The sequence below is a fragment of the Ambystoma mexicanum genome, chromosome 7p (assembly GCF_040938575.1).
Source record: "Ambystoma mexicanum isolate Mex_15411 chromosome 7p, UKY_AmexF1_1, whole genome shotgun sequence".
Taxonomy (NCBI): Eukaryota; Metazoa; Chordata; class Amphibia; order Caudata; family Ambystomatidae; genus Ambystoma; species Ambystoma mexicanum.
This window is the reverse complement of record NC_090939.1, coordinates 249325281-249341593: the sequence shown is the minus strand read 5'-3', so window position 1 is coordinate 249341593 and position 16313 is coordinate 249325281. Positions and strand designations below refer to the sequence as shown.

Below are 16313 nucleotides of genomic sequence, written 5' to 3'. Positions count from 1 at the left end.
GTCGTACATTCGGCTTAGGTCTTTCCGCATATAATTTACTTGTTCATCTTCCGTTCTACAGGATACTGTATTTAGCTATCTCGGCAGACATTTTTTCCCTCATAACCGACCACGTGTCGGGTAAGTGCTGTTTCGTTTCCTTTCATCTCACAAGTTTCTTTGATGGTACCATTCACCATATCTTGAACAGTATACCTTGTACTTTTATGTACCTACAGGTCCAGAGTGATGTCTGGCGAGTTACTAAGAGATGTCAATGAGGTTAGTTTTGACATTAGTTAGCTCCTCCATCTATGTTAGCAGTACCATAGTGAGCCTTACACTGACGCATGTTTTTTACATTATCTTGTAGATACATTGTTGAAATATGTTGTATCACGCCTAGGAAGCTAAGGCCATGAAGAAGGATTTTATTGTATCCGAAATGCGTCGGCAATTTTGTATCACCACTGGAGTGTATTAGGCGATACATACATATGTGATTTAATTTATTCATGTACAAGTGTCTAGAAAACACAGAACTGTATATGGATGTATTGCACAACTGTTTGCTTTGTCTAATTTATCTGTGAAGGAACACTTTATACTTTATTTTCCTAGTTATGAAATTATACCTGATTATACCTGTCTTTATGAAACACGGATCTGAGAGTGTCATTTATTTGTTGGACAAATGGACACATGTATTCAATTGTGAAACACTGTGAAAGAGAAGTATGCGATTCTGTTTCACCTTTTTTACTCTTGCTGTGAAGCTCTTATGTAAAGGATTTGCACTGTTAAGTAGTTTTTTGATCCTTAAACACATCCGCACTGTTGGTGGCATAACTTTATACATTATCTGATTATCTAGCTAAACGATTGGGGTCTTTACCCCTCAAGAGTGCACCAAGGGGGCGCCAGTTGACAGCAACTAGCTAATGGTTATCTTTTCCTGTTTCCTAATCTCGGGTGGCCTTGAGATTATAATTTTTCCCCCACTTGCACCTGAAGGACTCTAAATATGTGTTTAATTGAAATCATTAACACAATGAAATTCCTATGAACATTTAGTGCCCCGCTACCCTTCTTTTTCTGTACATACGATGGGCAAGATCTTGTCTCTTGGTTGCACCGCTCCATCGTCCAACATGGGTGTTATGGCACAGCCAGTGACGCCAGAGTTCTTCAAGAGTATGTCCACTCCCTAAGGGTACATTCATGTCTCGCCTGGAAGATATTTGAAGAGAAATAAGACCCCTTTCCTTTTGGTATGGAACTTTTCCAACCTAGTGAAGCTAGGGACTTCCCTGTGGAGTTCTATGATAATCAAGCGGACTTGGTGGAGCTTGCGACTGACGGGCAGGATGCAAGTGTCTTTCGCACCTCAGCAGAAGTGGACATGCTCTTGGCTCCTACCCGAGCAAACCTCTGGCAGCTTTTCAGCACTTTATTGCCAAGGTGTTAGATTCTCAAGGGCTGTTGGCACCCAACTGTCCCAAGGTACAATATGAGTGGATGACATTCTGGACAAGGGCCCAAATAAGGAAATCCTATTACCTTTCAACCAGGCAGTAGAGGCACCAGTCTCAGAGCTATGGTCAAAACCGGCATCAGTCATGACTGTTGATGGTGACCTTGCAAAAAAGCACAGGCTAGTACCCTGAGCTGTTTTTCCGGTTTACCCTTGCATCACTGGAGAGCTTAACTGTGCAGGCGGCCACGGCAAATCTGAAAACAACCTCCTTTTATTCTTTGCCACCTGATGGGGAGAGCAAACGACTGGATGCCTGGACAAGAAGGTTTTTGACTCTGCAAGCCTGGGCCTGCGATGCCCCAAAGCCTCCTGTGCATTGGCCACATTCTCTTTCAGGGTTTGGTCCATCATATCGGAGGCAGCTGAAATCATCCCTGAGGATGACACGAGGGATGGATTTGAGGCTCTAGTCAATAATGGCATGGAGACCTCTCGCAGATCCTCCCAATCACGTTTTGATACCGTAAACTCTGCAGCCAGAACAATGGCTACCAGCACGTTCTTGAGGCGATACACGTTGCGGCGGACATCCAGTTTTGGCACAGATGTCCAGGAAAAGCTTCTGGACATGCCGTTTGACAGCAACAAACCTGCTTGTTGCAAAGCAGATGATTCCCCACAAAAATAACATCACCTCAAAGGAGACTCCGAAGCCTCTGTGGCTGGTAGTTGTGGCGCGCCAAAAAGAGGACGCGGGCCAGAGGACATGGTTTCCAAGTAATTTTATTTAACTTAAAACAAAACACCTCACTAACCCTACTGCTAAAGGGGAATTCCCTTACTATCAAAAATAAACCAAGGTGCTTGTCAATACTCAAAAGAAAAGTAGTCCTCAGTCCAAACCTAACCACTAAACTGGCCCTACCACTTAAAAAAAATGTAAAAGAAAATTAGGTAGTGTGTTTTACCCTCAGTGTTATTCACCCAATCTATCTCTGGTGTTCTGGCTCTGGATTACTCGTGATCAGCAGCTCTCATTATTTAAGAGATCTTTGCAGACTATCAAAGTTCAACCACAAAAAGTATTAAGTTCTGGCAAAAAAGTACTGTCAACATTTCTGTAGGTGGAGGGATATTTCTCTGATCCCTCCCCACCACTTGGGTGTTCTCTCCCCACTTGTTTCTGGTGTTGGGTGTCTCATTGAACCCCTCCCATCTCTCTTCACTTTATCAGGCCCCTTTGTCTCCCTTGGCTGCTTCTGTTCCAATGTGTGTTTTCACACACTGTGGTATTAGTAACCCCTCTCTGCTTGTGAGACTCTTCGCTCTTGCGGGTTTCATGTTACTGTTATGGAGGTTGATTCTTCTCTGGTTTCTCGGCTCACACAAACCCTGCTCCTTCCCTCATGCTTTCTTTCTCTGGGCCACTTTCACCCTGGTATAGGTTACGGCAATCCTTCCTTCTTCCCCACTTGTTCTTTCCTCTATCCGCCTCCCACCGACTTGGGCGTTCTGTGTTCCTTCAGCATTATAGGTGTTGCACCAAGGAGGATGTTTCCCTTTGAGTGGTGGCGTTCTCCATGGCTTGCCACTCCCCCAGATTGGGTTAGAGTGGTTCTCTGGTTCCGCTTGTCTCCGCGTTATCTCGCCGTTTTGCTCTCCTGTTTAGAGCGGAGGATTCACTCCTCCCTCGGTTCCTGGTTCCGGCTTCGGTTCGCGGGGTTGGGCCCAACACCATCCTCTGTGTGGTCACGCCTCCAGGTAAGTTTTGTTTTGTGGGGCCTTTGCTGCTCAGGCCTCTCACACACGTCGGGCCTGTAACTTCTCCATTTGCCACCGCTTCGTGCCACAACCGGCTTTGCTATTCACCACGGCTCTGCCCCAAGCGGACGTCCCCACGCCGGAGGCTTGTCTCTGCGTATGGCTTTTCTCTCTTCATTCAAACTTTTTTGGCCCTTTATTCTCGCTCCGCGACTTCAAAGGGGCGTATTGTTCAATACCAGATTTCCAGCCTGTGGAAAGTTCAGCATTAGCTTGAGCCAAACACAGAGAGGTAATGCCAGGGTTGGTGCACTATCGGTCTCTTATTCCCATGAAAACAGATAATACTCTAGGTATAGGGAGTCCCTGTGGGAATGGGAGTCCTTGTCCCCTAGAAAGGAGTCCTTCCCAGCAAGGTCATGCTTTCCCAAACCCCTTTGGAGGGGTTACCTCAAATAGTTTGGCTCTCCCTAGATGAGAAGGGACGAAGTCACCAGATTCGTGTCACTGTCCAACAGCAGCAACGTGCAAGACCTGCACACAGAGGCAGCGGGATTTGCCCCTTAACCTACACCCAAAGGAGGTGGTGGCAAGCCCTCTCTGGAAAGCAGGTGCAATGCCGCCCCAACAGGGGTCAGAGTAGTGGTGCTCCCAGGGGAGTTGTCTCAGCCTCTACCCTACCCTCCTAGGTGCTGAAGCCTCTGAATCAGACTTCCATCATCAACTGTCCCCTGTGAGTGGCAGATTATCCGAATATGGTGAGGAATGGAGGATTACCACTTCCGATGCCTGGGTCTTACATGTCATTCAGCAGGGATGCTGTCTCCATTTTGCTCTTCTTCCTCCTGACCACCCGCCGGACAACCAGTTCTTGCCTCTGGAGGTCTGACAGCTTCTGGCGAAGGGGCCATAGACCTGGTATCATGCTCTCGGAATAAGGCAAGGCAAGGACTGGTATTCAAACTCTGTTCTGCTGCCGAAAAAGGGCAGGGGCCTTCATCCAGCATCTGTGTAAATACTGCACATTTATTACTGCATTACACCACATATATGTGGGGGAGACCACTGCATCCCCCTATCCTCTTCCCATATTTATTATTGACTTTACACCCTTCCCCTGATATATATACCCTTCATCCCATCCTGGATATTCAGTTTTGCAACTTGTTCTTGCGCAAGGCCAAGTTCAAAATTGTCACCCTTATCGCAGTCCCTTCAGGCTGTAGATCTGCAGGATTTGCTGGTCTCCCTGGATTTCCAGAATGCATACTTTCATGTGCCCATCTACAAGAAACACAGGAAGTACCTGAGATTCAAGGTAGGAAATTGCCTTTACCAGTTCAAGGTCTTGCCATTCGGCCTTCCTTCAGCACCCAGAGGGTCTTTGCGAAGCTGCATGCAGTGTTAATGTTAGGCAGAAACCTGTGCAGTTCCCTTAGGGACCACTGCAAAAAGTTTAAGTCTACAGGAGTAAGCAGTAAACCCAATTGGTAGCAGTCTGCACCACCCAGATTTTCCTGGTAGCTGTGGCTGAGCAGTCGGACTTCTCTCAAGAGTTAGGCAGTATATAGAGTATACACAATAGGACCGAAAATACAGTAGCACAAGCAAACACTGACCAGAGCTTTGGTATAAAAGTATATAATTATTTATTTAAAAAACACTTGTAAAAATACACTGGCACTAATATGTCAAGCAAGTTCAAACAGTCACTATAAGTATATACACCTCCCTAGTTAATTATTCGACAAGTCTAGGTTAAGACACCACTTATTTAGCAAAACAGAGGTGAGCGCTTAACCGTAGATGGCACTCCAATAATTTCTTTAAAAAGGGAGAGAAAAGACAGAATAGGAAAAATGCACAGTACCAACACTTTTAAGAAACCACAAGTCAAGAGAGGCAGGGTCTACTTGTAGAGCAAAAGGTTCATAGGCCAGGCCCACCCTTGGAGAGAGCAAGGCGGAATGTGCCCAAGATCACACAGTGGAAATGCACTTAGTCTTTACAGAAAAGTCAAAAGTGGTTGGATCAAGTCAGAAAGGTAATGTTAGCAGTTCCGAGGTCACCCCAGGATAGAGTGTCAAGGATTTACGGGACACCTTGGACAGTCTGTTGCAAGGGAGACCAGGTGGGACACAGTACCTGAAATGGTGAGAAAGCTCCAGCGGGGGCAGTTGTTCCTGCCAGCGGGTGCAAGTCGGAGCTTCGTCCAGGGGAAGAGATGATCTCGACGTGGAGGAAAACTGGAGGTTGTTGCACTGCCAGGGAAGAAACCAGCTGCAGAGTTTCCCGGTTAAAAAGTACGACCCTTTTATTCACGGTAGTGGTGAAGCGTGGCTATCCGGCCGCCAGGGTGCTTGGCATGGGCGATTCGACCACGAGACGATCCAGGAAGGCGAAAAAGGCGAACTGGTTGGTCCCACCAGCTCAAGGGGAAGAAGACTCTCCTGGAAGAAGATCTCCTCTGTCGTCGGGAAAGTGGTGAGTTTCATACAGCAGGGCTCCACCGGTGGTGTCGTTGTAGATGGCTCAGCTTCTCCCCTCTTCGGATTCTTTAGGTCCTGTGGTGACTTCTCAAGTTCCAGTCCCCAAAGCCCGGCTTTTATGCAGCAAAACCCCCATTCATCAGCCTAGCTGTCACTCAAACATGCTAAGTGGTGAGCCGGGCGGCTCACCACTGGGCCAATCACACAAGAGTAAGACTTGAGTTGCCAAGGTAACTCGGTCCAGGGTGCCTAATCCCCCCTCCCACACATCCTGTTGACCCCAGACAGAGTGGCGCCATTTGGAAGGCTTCTGTGGAGAAGCCCGCCAAAAAGTAGAACAAAGGGCCCGACTTGGGTTAGAGTTTCCGAGGCGAACACAAACGTCATTTAAAACCGAGTCCTGGCAAAAAGACCCAACCGGGGAATAAATATTAAATAAATAACCCAGTGGTATCTTTAACATTGCACCAAAAAGTGGTGCGTTTAAAATGAATGGGAAACTCCCATAGGAAATATTCAGGTGGAATATTTCACGTGGAATCTACTGGCACCAGCCAGAAACTCGACAAGGGGGGGACTGGACAGTTCCCCCTTGGAAAACAGACCAAGGGGCAATCGAATTACCCCTACCAGTACTTCCACAATATGATGGTTTGAACTGGTTCTGTTCACAATTTAAGACTAGTAAAGCCAATGGTGACTTTACATGCCCTGGGAGACATTAGTCAGTCCCAGGGTATGACGTCTATGTTTGGGGGTCACTATGACACCCCTGTGTTACTGCAATGAGGGTGCTGTGTAACACACATACCAAAAACACATGAAGCTCTATGGATTAAAAGACCCCATAACCCATATAACACATAACATAGTCAAAGGACATTCTCAAATCATGCCTAAGAGTGGGAGAAAGAGTCTCACTCACTCTTAGCAGGAGAAAAAAATAAACCCCAAAAATCCAGCAAAGCTGCTGGGGGACTCACTAGGTTTGGGAAATTGGACTTAACAGAGAATTCTCCCTAACAATTAATCTTTTGCTTTTTACCTCACCCCCTCCCCCCCGATAAAGCGTTGGATCAGGCCATGATGTGAAGAAGGTTTCCGGGATGGTAGTGGGGAGGGCCGTTGTTACGGAGAATTCTCATTTATGGCTAATTTCCCTCACCTAGTGAGTCCCCCAGCAGCTTTGCTGGAGTTTATTTTTCCACCTGCTAAGAGTGAGAGCTTTTTCCCCACTCTTACCTGTGTTTTGCTATGTGTTTCCATCTGTTTTTGTGATTGTGGACTCTGAAGTACACCACTTCAGTAGCCCCCTTCTTTGTGTGTGTCTCACACAGCACCTTCAGTGCCGTGGCACAGGGTTGTCTTTGAGACTTCTCTCGACTCCATTTCTGAGGCGACTGCTGTCCCCCAGAAAAGGGTAAAGTTATCATTAACTTAGTCGGATATCCTCTCCCGAATCCAAGTATCCACCAGGATATTATCAATCCTGGGGAAGGTTGCGTGGGGTTTGTAGAAGAATGGAAAGAGTGGGTCGTAGCCCTGCCGCGTTGTGAGTCTGAGAGACCTAGTTCCTCATTGATCCGTTGGAAAGTAGCAGCCATCTCCCTCTTTATGTGGGTATCTGTATGTGGGTTTGCTGACCTCCTGTCGCTCTGAGGGTTGAGAACCATATTAAAATCACCAACCACTAATAAGGTGCCTTCCGTAAAGGCAATCATTTTGGCTTTCATTTCCTCCCAAAAGTGATCTTGATTTTCATTTGGGCCATAAATAGAAACTGCTGTTACCATGCTGTCTCTCACCTCCCCCTTAACCATAATATAAAGCCCTTCAGGGTCAGCAAGAGAAATTGGCACTAGGAGATACTAGGAGCACCACTCCTCACTTTTTTGCTAGGTATGAGGCGTGGAACCAGTTTTGAATAGATTTAGCCCTAAGTCTCGGTTCTTGCCCCCGTACCTAGTGCGTCTCCTGAAGGAAGAGAAAGTGTAGTTGGAGCCTGTTAAGTTCTCTAACCACCAGCGATCTTTTATTGGGCAAGTTTAACCCACGCACATTTAGCTACCCCAGCGTCAGTGTATGGTTTGTGTCATCCATCAGGGTGGGTGTGAGCCTCTTAAAACTCCACTAAGAGTACTCATTCTACTCACCTCCCCTCTTTGCCTCCATAAACATCAGTTACAATAAGAAGAACCTGGACCCTTGCATTTCAAGTGATTGATTGGTAGCAGAAAAATGCAGTAACTAAGAACAAACCAGAACAACATTCCCAACACACCGCCTCGCCCCCTGAGCACCTGGACTGTCTGCGTCATGAGATCCATCGCAAGGCCAGGCCACCATTGCCTACCCCCTCCGGGCTTCCAAACACCACATTACCACACTTAAGAGCCCCCTCTCAAACTAAAACATCATGTATTGACTTCCGCCACCCCCTCCTCAACGAACGGGCCAAAGACAAGAAAGAAAAAAGAACAGCTCCTCATTAACCCAACCAGAGATGTGTAACTAAACAAGATTTGGGAGAATCTGCAAGGGACCTTCTGTCGTAGGAATCTGGGCCGGGGCCATTCAGAGTTAACCCAGGTCGAGGCAAAGGTCCCATCAGTCATTAGAGGATCTGGGGGAGGCCTGGGCAACCCTTCTGAACTTTCTTTTGCTCCCGACCCTGCGCATCTCGGTGAAGTTCTTAGCTGTTTGGGGTCCGGTTAGGTCTTTCCCTCGATCTGCTTGCGCCTTCTCCACGGGGGGGGTCACACCGAAGCTCCTGGGACACTCTGTGTATGTCGTCCTCTGTGACTAGGGCGTATTTGTAGCCATCCAGTTCAAAGGAAAGCGAGAAGGGGTATCCCCACCTGTATCTCACAACCTTAGATTGCAGCATTTTTGTCAGGGCGCACAAAGATGGCGTCTTGCCAGGGTGAAGGCCGACGACTCCAGGTAGATAGAGATTTGTGCACTTTCCCAGTTGATTGGGCCCTTCCTCCGTGTGAGCTCCAGAATCTTGTTCTTCTTTGAAAAATTGTGGAACCTCACCAGAACCGATCTGGGGCCTCTGCTGGAGACCCTGCCCTATCCGCTCTGTCGATCGTTGGTTCACTGGTGTTGCCTTTGTCGAAGGGTTTTCTAATTACGGCGTTGACAGCTTTTATGATATCCGCCTCAGTCTCACTTTCTTGTTCCTGAAAACCCAGGAATCTCAGGTTACAACAGAGTTCCCTATTTTCCAAGTCATCCAACTTTCGTGTGCACTTCTCCTCTCTCCTTTCCAATTCAGCAAGGCGCATATCGATCTGGGTCTCAAGAAGGTCAATAGAGGTACTGTTTGCTTCCAGAGCCTGGACTCGATCATCCATGGTATCAACTTTCTTGTCCAGGGTGTCTAGCATTTTACCAATGTCCGCTTTGAAGCCGCAGATCTCCTCCAGTAAGGCAGCCATACCATTAGAAACCACATTAGTGTCCAGTGGTTCTGCTTGTGTCGAGGCGCCCATGTTGGGGGACAGAGGGCGAAGAGTTGGCGTGTGTCGAAATTTCTGGAGGGATTCAACCCAGTCCATGAGAACACCTCTGACACCAGGGGATGTTCTGGATATCTTATGGGATACGATTGGGCCACCAGCTCACGTAGTGGTGAAGTGTTGAGGGAGCTCAAAGGGAGGCCACACGGCAGTTCCAGACAAGAGTGGTATTTGTGGTGAGTGGCTGCATCACATCTGGTGCCTCGCGTTTAGGGGTGTGCTGCAGGAGTTAGCCTGGTACTCGCGACCCCCCCAAGGTGGGTAAGGCCCCAAGATTCCACTTTTCCCAGATCAGGCGTATACTGTCAGAGTGAGGCATCCGCACCGTTTCTTGCTAAAGGGGTCCAGGCACCTTCCCGCCCTAAACAGTCCAGCAGGGGCCTACGCCCTTTGTTCAGTTAGGTTACACCTGGCAAAGGACGGTTTCTTCAAGGTCACGTGGATTTAAGAGTGGTGGTATTAGAGCCGATTATATGAAGCGTGTGCCGCTGTGGGCGGACTACCACCGTGAATGAGTCTGTACAAGCTTGATGGAGCGGGGTCCAGTGAGTAGCTAGACCCCTCCCGGGGTGAGATGAGAGGACTGTCTGGTGGGGGGGGGGGCGACAGGAGCGAAGGGCAAGTGAGGAGCTGCTGGGGCTAGCTATACAGCTACAGATCAAGAAGGGCCCGTGCCCTCCCAGGACCAAATCCGGAGGTCCTGGTGTAGGAGCCGTACTCTGAATGCCGCCCAGTGGAAGAGGCTATAAGGCTCCGGTTGTCGGTGTCATGGGGGTCCAACAAGCGGGTTTCCGACAGGTGTAAACCTGCCTCTGCGGCATGCGTGGAAGGGCTAGGAGCGCCCTGGATCTGGATCGCTGCTGACAGGGGAGGGGTAGCGTCCCCTGGCTGCAGCCGGCGCCCCACGGAGCCAGGCCCACAGGTCCCCTCAGTCTAGGATATCAGGCTGGCAGGGGCAGTCCACCCTGAACGCCGCTCCTTCCAAAACACCCCCCACACCCCCACTTAGCTTTGTGTTGCTGTATTCATGATGTCCGGGCAACTCTGGTATCGCCGGGATCAGTGCTCTCTCCTCAAGAGAGGGGGGAGCAGTAGGGGGCAACCGGAGGCAGCAAGAAGAGGGGGAGGCTCAGTCACTTAGTCTGTTCCGGAGGGGGAGACCGACGCAGATGCTTCAGAACATCTCAATGTCCCCTGGTGGCTCCACACCCACGCAGTTTTTGCCTCCATTACCCTTTCAGCCTCATCAGACAGACATTATACTGAAACTATCTCACCAGTTCTATGGATACAATGCTATGCCTCTAAGCCTACACCAAATAAACCTTGCACAGGTTCCACTAGAAGTCTCTCCACTTGAAGTCTCAGACTAGGCTTGAGGTTGAAACCACATTACCAATCCACTACAACCAACCAAACCTTGAAACTAGTTGAATCAGCTCCCAAAACGCTGCATCTACGTTCCACGGTAATCCAAGTTCACACCCCTACACTAACTACTAAAACCTTAATCAAGCCTACAAACACCAAGACCACTAGCAACACCAGGACGTCACACAACAAAGATACTAATAGCGACACTCCACACACTCTGAAAGGCGCTGCTGGCAGCAGCAACCTCACCAAGCCTAAAATAGTCATCAAAGGCGCCCTTATTAAAGCCAGGTCACTATCAGCCCACGCCTTAGACATGGCAGACCTCATCACCCCCAATCAGTTTGACTTCCTGGCCATCATGGAGACCTGGTTGCATGCAGCGGCAGGCACCTCCCTGGCTTTAGCCATCCCTGATAAATACAACATCTTGATATACAACAGAGAATCCTCCAAAGGTGGTGGTGTAGCTATCATTAGCAAAACTGACCTTGGCCTTAGAGTCCTCCCCCACCTTCATTTCCCCTCTGCCAAGCTCCTTCGATCGGCCTCACACCCTTAAGATTCGTCTCATTTATAGACCACCTGGCCTGATCTCCACATTAAAGTACGATCTGCAACAACTCCTTGCCACAGGTACCAAACCAGGATCACAAATTCTCCTCCTTGACAATCTTAACCTCAGCTCCTTGACCCCAAGGACAGTCCAGCTGTGTCGCTAGCTAATGTTATAACTGAACTAGGATTCTCCTAGCGTATTAACAAGCCTACCCATTACAAGGGCAGAATCCTCGATTGGATTGCTGACTTCAACTGCAAAACCAACATCCTTGATAACACACCATGCACATGGACTGACGATCATGTGATTACATTTGCTATCCAGCTGTGCTCACTCCCCCCCTCCACCAACTTCCTAGTTCTTTCTGCCATAACTAGAAACAATAAAAATATCACTCCTGCAAACCTGCTACCCTTAATACAACCTCTTTTTAAACTACTCCAACACAAATACTGACCCATCCACCTTTGTGGACCTCTACAACCACATGCTCCTCCAAGCCATTGACACTTTTGCCCCCTGAAATCATGGAAAGGCAAGCCTCAGGCCCACCTTAATAACTGGTTCACCTCAAAACTCTACGTGACAACAAAAACGCAGAATCGGCTTGGAAAAACCTACCCTCCACCTTGACTAGAGACGCCTTCTTAAAATCAGCCAAGGCATACAAATCAGCCATTCTTAAAACAAAAAAAGTGAAATCTTTAATAATAGAATCTACAATGTTAAATCCGGCTCCAAAGAACTCTTTAAAATCCTCAGAGTTAGAATCACCCACCCCACCCGATGAGTCCTGTGCTGAAGACAAAGAGTGGTGCACTAAGATTCAAGATGCCTTACTTGATAACATTTCAAAGCTACAAGCCAAGATCGAACTGAAAAAACGTTGCATCAATACTGACGCAAGACCTATTAAGACTCATCGCCCAGCACAGACCCCAGGCAACCGCTTCAAATTCTCTCCACGATCCATCAATGAAGTGGAAAACATAATCGGAAGCCTAAAACCTTCCCGATGCCAAGGTGATGTATGGCCTACAGCCGTCATCAAAGGGGCAGCATAAGATCTGGCACTGGTCATCACAGCCTTCATCAACTCCTCCTTTGAATCAAAAACAGTCCCTACTAACCTTAAAGATGCCTGGCTTCTCCCCCCCCCTAAAAAAAACTAAAAAGAAAACTCGATCCCAATGTGCCTACAAACTACAGGCATATCACCACAGTGCCTTTCCTCTTGAACAGTCTTGACAGGGCAGCCTATCTCCAAATACAGACCAATCTGAAAGCAAACAACCTCCTAGGCCTGCAGCAGTCAGATTTCCGGCCCAGACACAGCACGGAAACAGCGTTAATAGACCTAAAAACACAAATTGACGAGCAAATAGACAAAGGCAATATAACACTCCTCCTTCTCCTAGATCTATCAGCCGCTTTTTATTTGGGCAGTCACAAAATCCTCTGTAACCACCTATCCTCTTCCACCCACTTCTCTGAAGAAGCTACAGAGTGGACTCAATCCTTCTTAGAAAACAGAACAATTAGGGTTTTCTCGCCCCTCTCCTCTGCTGATCCTGCCCCAGTGACATGCAGAGTACCACAAGGCTCCTGTGTGTCCTGATCCTTTCCAAACTGGATTATTGCAACGCACTCTACCTTGGAACTACCAAAAGAAATCTAAACAAACTTAAAGTCCTCCAAAACAACACTATCAGAGCAGCCTTCAACATACCCCGCTCCCACCACATATCAGAAACGAGGCACTATGCTGGATGGCTTTCCATTAATTACAGAATTTCCCTGAAAATACTAAGCCTTACACATAAATGCCTTACAAACTCGGCACCTAACTACCAATCAGCAAGTCCTACCAGTTCTGCTCAACTACACTTCCTTAAAGTCCCCAGGTACAACCGCCAGAAATCTGGAGGTGCTAGCTTCCCAGTTTTAGCCTCCAAACTGTGGAACTCTACACCCACCGCCATCGGAGCCGCACCTACTCTCCCCCAATTCAGAACAAACGCCAAAAATTGGCTTGCCACCAGGGAAACAAACTAAATACAAAGATCCCACTTGCTGCTCCCCTTCCTGTCTGTACATAGTATCTTGTTTCATTTCTTGCCTGTGTATCTGCCTATGTTGTAAAGTTCCTGCTCTACCTCCTGCCTTTGTGTTAGCCTATGTTTTAAAGTTCATCTTAATGCCTGTCACCTATTGTCTTTGTAACCTGCACTCATATCTTGTACAAATGTAACTGGAATAATGCGCCCAGATACCTAAGGGTTCGGTGCGCTATACAAATAAACTAAACCAAACGTGGGAGGGGGACACTCCATTCGACCAACAAGTTACTTACCTGTGGTAACGTTCTTTGAACTGAATGTTCCTCCCATGTATTCTTCATCGCCCGTCCCAGCCTACCCATCAGAAGAATGTCCATGTCATTGCAGCTTACGCTCCTTCAGGGTGAGTAGCTTTCGGTCGTATGATAAAGCAGTAGACGTAAAAACGGAACTGAAGCCAACGGTCACTGTGCGCGCCATGTACCATCGATGACGTTGACACTGAGACAGAGGCCCTCGAGGGACATTGAATCGACAGGCATCGACATGCAGCGTTCCCTTCTAGAATTATTTTTTTTGAAGCAGCTAAACCTGATATGGAGAAATCATAAGATGAGGAATACCTGGGAGGAACATGCAGTCGAAGGAACGTTACCACGGGTTAGTAACTTGTTCTCACTATGTTCCTGTGACACTACTAAAGCTCCTTTGCTAGGTAGCAGCTTTTCACTACAATGCTGATATAGGCGCCTAGGGGCCCATTTGAGCACTAAAAAGCTTGAAGTATACTTTTCCAGTTTTCAGCATTACATTTGCTGGTTTAAGTATTCCTGTCTAGACTGCCCTTAAGCATGTATCGCACTACTACTCTTTCTACCTATACTTAACCTAATATATCCTCATAGGATATAATGTCGGAATCCCTTTGCTTATCCCCTTCAAGGCACTATATTCTTCTCTTTCTTATTAAGCCAATGCTGAAATACTTCTTCTATTATGAGGGGAAATACCAAAATGAGATGGTGTTTCAACCTTATCCTTTTAACCCTGCAGGGCAGAATGGTCAAAATCACATGAAACAGCCTCCAGCCACCATATCTGCCCAGCAACAGACCGACTTTGATATGGATGTGGACTGGGACTAGACATTCACAGCATCCACATCCGGACACAAATGCACACAACGTCTTTGGTAGCTGGAGCTTTCCACAGCAAAGGGCTTACCAGATATGGCAAAAGCGAGCCAAAGGACAGGCAAAAGTCAGCGGCACAGCCATTTTAGTGAATATGGTACTCTAAAAGGCGTTCATGTCTTTTTTCATTGCGCTGGAATATTGATTTTATCTGTGAAGGGAGGTAACTATGTAATGGAGGGTGTGTTATGTGTACGTGCCCAACTTAGCGGCCTCAATGTCAAGGGACTAAAGTTTCCAGAAACACATCTTGATTACTGGAAACTTTACAATAGATCAGGTCAGCTCTAAAAATTCTGTCCTATTCTCAAGAATGAACAAGTGCCCCTGTCCCCCTTAGGGGTTTAGTGTTCTTTCAATATATTTTTCACTTTTTACTGAAAGATTTTTTATGCTTTTTGTGTGAAATAACTGTGAAGGTATTAACACCTAATATAGAATTACTTTCATTAATGTATTTTTTCTTGAATGTATTGATTTATTTAGAAGTTGTTCCTTGGATCAAAGCTTCAACTGTTCTGTCACGCTGCACATCCATTAGTTCAGAGACCTTATTTGGTAGGCACTTATTTTACCCAGTTCCGTTCCTCCTAATTTTCAGAAAGTTTGATAGCCACCATTACAGACTTCATTTTGATGTTCTTTGCTAAGGACGTGTTAAACTGTTATTTTGCTTTCTTTTTCTCACGAGGCAGACCATTTGTGTGAATTTTTCTGCCTCTACACTGGTTAAGAATTGTAGGTGCCCTAATCGTTGCATAGTCCAATATATTACATTCTTGGTATGTGTACTGGTGCAGTGCATTTTGGATAGTGGAATTTGTCTGTAATGTGTACGAATATGCATCAAATTACTGATCTGTATATTGTGTTTGTTTTTTGTTAAACATCTATTAATTTTGCAACATCTGATTGGTCACATCACTCACATCAGAGATAAACCCAGTACACAACCAATTTAGCGTCCTGGTACCCCACCCACCAGACCAAAAGACACCCAGAGACCAAGCCCAGTCACCCCTGCCTCCCACTTCCCCCATATCTTGTCCACCTACACAGGGCAGCCCTGAGCGGTATACATTCTTTTTCCCAATGACATATACATGTTCTAATCTACCACCCACTCTCGATATTAGGAGCATTCCGGTGCACCCCATTTTGCCACAATGTTGTGGTCAATGAGGCCAAATGCTGTGGACAAAAACTGTTTCTCGTAGTGTGTAAAGGCAGTTTCGCCCCAAATCTGCAGCAACAATAACTTTGGTTCACATATGATTTCTGCTCCCAACGTTGTGGGCAGTCTATTTAGGCATGCAGTACAAAGGCAGTGAATCTGCGGGCATTCCCACACAACACGAAAAAAGGCACCTATCCCTTTTCTACACCTTAGACAATTTGAGCTGTGAGCTGTCCACCCATCCCCACTGGAAGAGCAGGGCGCGAGGGTAGTACACCCAATGTAATATTTTGAGTTGCACCAACCGCAATCTACATGTTATCACAACCTCCTGGGGTACATTAATGCCTCAACCCAGTCAGTTAATTGTATTCTTGAACATTATGTGCACTGCTTGATTCATCTTGTCTAATGAGACTTCATACTCTCTTCCTAGTTTTCAATAACATAGTATTAGAAATATTTAAGAATTCATTAATATAGTTGTCGGACTGTGTTCTGACAGATGTGTATCCCATTTGTCCAGGTGTCCCAATTTTAAGTGTCTGGTCTCCATTGCTAGACTATTGGAGATGTAGCCAAACTGGACCTCACAGATCCGGAAAAAGTAGTACAGTTAAGTTAATATCCTTAATTCCAATGCAGCACTTTGTCATCCTAGTTGATGCCTCTCTGTCCCATTCATATTTGGGTTTATGCATAGATTTTACTGCTACA

The 16313-nt window shown here is 46.8% G+C and overlaps 1 protein-coding gene across 4 annotated transcripts in view; it reads left to right on the top strand.

Moving 5' to 3' along the window:
• ITSN1 (intersectin 1) overlaps nt 1-16313 on the top strand; it is a 3188156-nt gene that overhangs the window by 2207989 nt on the left and 963854 nt on the right. The gene's annotated exons all lie outside the window — the stretch shown is intronic.